Source organism: Pogona vitticeps, chromosome 11 (genome assembly GCF_051106095.1).
Source record: "Pogona vitticeps strain Pit_001003342236 chromosome 11, PviZW2.1, whole genome shotgun sequence".
Lineage (NCBI taxonomy): Eukaryota > Metazoa > Chordata > Lepidosauria > Squamata > Agamidae > Pogona > Pogona vitticeps.
Window position 1 is genome coordinate 11,065,699 of NC_135793.1, and position 3,035 is coordinate 11,068,733.

Sequence of the window (3,035 nt, forward strand, 5' to 3'; positions counted from 1 at the left end):
AATGTACTAGTGAATTACTTCAGTTTATCCCATGGAATGAATGAAATGGCTCCAAGCCTTAAAAAAATAAAGGGACTTAGATATCACATTATACATCACAACAACAGGTTAACAGCTAATTAACTTCTAGTGAGTTCTCACTGAGACAGATATTGGATTCATTATGCATTAATTCAGTTAACTCCTTTCTACTAAATTTCCCATTTCTAGAGCCAAGCAGCAAAACCAGATCAACTCTGACCAACAATTCAGAAGCCAAAATCTTCTTGCATCACTTATGCTGGCGTAGAGGGATTTATGCCAAAGGCTGTGGCATAATGAGAGTCTATGCTTTGATTTCTCATCACTTCAGTTCCAGGTCAGCGACAGTGCAGGCAGTACCCTGCAAGCAGTGGAACAAAGTTTAAGTAACAAGGAACCAAAGTAATTAGCAACAATCTGACATTACCATTAATGTATAATCATCATTGTCATCATAATCATAGCCATCATTCAAGGAATTAGTGCTAACATCAAATTTTGGATCCAAGGAATTAGTGCTAATAGCAAATGTCGACTCTGCCAAGAAAAAGATGAAACTCTGTCACACCTCATGTGTGAATGTCCAAAGAGTGCACAGATTACAAAGTTAGACATGATAGAGAGGCAAAATTAGTGCACAGTTATTATGTAAATATGTAACTTGCCAGCCTCCAAGAACTTCAGGTAGAGAAGGTATCAGAAAATGACCAAGTGAAGATCTTGTGGGATTTCCAGATCCAAACCGACAGACACCTTGAACATAACACACCAGACATCGTCGTAATAGAACAAAGAAATGTCTGGATAGTTGACATTGCACTTCCAGGGGATGCCAGAGTTGAAAATAAAGAATTGGAAAAACAAACAAAATACAGAGACCTGGCAATCGAAACATCTCGCTTGTGGATGAAACACACTTCAGGGGTCCTTGTAGTCATTGGGGCTTTTGGAACAATATACCGTATTTTTTGCTCCATAAAACGCACCTGACCTTAAGACGCACCTAATTTTTAGAGGAGGAACACAGGGAAAATGTATTCTGAACCAAATAGTGTAATAAAATATTTAATAAACTATAACAGAATAACATTTGAACCATGTAAAGTGAACAGCAGTCAACAGTGGCATTAATATAGACCATTATCAGCCAGTGATAAGACCTATACCACTCTACCTATATTTTACATTTCTTTTCATCCACCTCCTCCCCATGCTTATAGAAATGTCTCAATGACAGATGAGTTTGTTGTGCAACTCTGCCCAGTTACAGCTCAAGCCTATATTAAGTTAGAAATGGTTTGTCTGATTTGGCACTGCATTGAGAGGTCCCTTTTAGTTGTGTGGAGGATAAATAGTGGAATTAAACTATTTAACAGCTGGTTTTCCTTATTTACTTTAGGTTATGCAAAAGAACAGCAACACAAAGCTTAACCTGATCCCATTCACCAGCAGTAGCACATGCTCAGCATAAGACCAAATCTCCGTTTTCTGACATAATTGAACATTTATAGCATGCGAAGCACAACAATTTAGGCCACACAAAGCCATGAACAATGTTCCTGATGAGCCAAAAAAACTGAATACAAACTATAGTAGCTGAAATCAGGAAGCAGGTACTGTAATCCAGTTAGAAGTCAGGAGGCACAGTTAGTTTCCTTGCTGCAACACCCTTTGGAAATACATTCTCTATTAGATGCCCAGAACTAGTTGAAAAGTTTGCAAGTTGAATCCAAATTTCATATAGAAATGCATTGAAAATTAATTAATGCATTTTTATGAGGGGGGGAAGGTCAGAAACTTTAAAAACCTTAAAAGAAAGTCACTTACCAGGTACTGTAGACTGAGCCTTGCTCTTCACAATGCCTTGGTAGACCCCAGAACAGCCAAAAAAGAGCCCCAAATAGCTAAAAGAAAGCAGGCAGCAGGCTGCCATTTTGTGCTCTTCTCTGCTCCTGCTCCTTTCCCCTCCCCTCTCCCCACTGAACAGCTGATCGGCGCTGGTCTGAACACTTCCTAAGCAGCTTTTAAAGCAAGTATGCACGTTTCTACAGAAGCAGGTTTCAACTCAAATGGAGCACCTTTTCACCCAAGCACTAACCCCAAACAAACAGCTTTTAAACTAAATTTTACATTTTAAAATGACAATACCAGGCAGTCCCAGGTCTCTCTCCTAGCTCTCTAACTGCTTGGACTAGCAAGGAAGCAGACAAGCAGCCTCTTCACTAACTGAAAGTTTGAATTTCCCCACTTTCCCTGCCTTCCCCACATATTAGGTATGCAATATCTGTGCACTGGAGGATTGTGGGAGGAACATCCAGCCCCTGATGGGGGTCCTGTGGGACACCCCAAAATGCTGAGTAGCTCTCTTGGCCTCTTTCGGGACTGGGGCTGTGCAGCCCTGTTCTGATCTGGAAGAGCAGCCAGGGGGGTCACTGTGCCTTTGGGGGACAGGGCACAGAAATGGGCAGGAGGTTCAGAGGCCATTCTAACTCATACCTGGCAGGGGAGATACCATGATCATCAAAGTGGTTTTCCCAGGGTGAGGCTCATCTATTGTACTTTGGATGTGTTGACCCTGTGATTTCCCCAAATATGGGGAAATCAACTGCCTAAGTGGGGGACTGTGTTTGTGGTTTCCCCTGGTTTTTCTAGAATTACTCTCTCCCTTTTGTCCTTGGCTTTTTTAACTGCCTGCTGCCATAGGCCTGTTGGCCTTGCTGGTTTTCCAAGTGGGCTCCAGGAAGCAGATCCTAGAAAGCTAGCAGTGCAGAATGGTGAGGTCCAAACAGCAAGCAGTCTCTGGTGTTAGTTCAGAGGCCTCTCAGCGTGGCACTGGGGGGCTTCTGGGTGGTGGTGGTTGAACCCCTTTTTACTGTATTCGTTCCATAAGACACCCATACTTTCTCCCCCACTATTTGGGGGGGGGGAAATGTGTCTTATGGAGCAAAAAATATGGTAAAAATCAGTTGCAGATCTCAGAAAAAAACAGCAGTATTAGGAACAGCATGCATACT

At 42.1% G+C, this 3,035-nt stretch overlaps 1 pseudogene; it reads left to right on the plus strand.

Moving 5' to 3' along the window:
* Positions 1-2,509: 2,509 nt before the first annotated feature.
* On the plus strand, positions 2,510-2,663 carry LOC140702362 (U1 spliceosomal RNA; annotated as a pseudogene).
* The last annotated feature ends 372 nt before the right edge of the window (positions 2,664-3,035 follow it).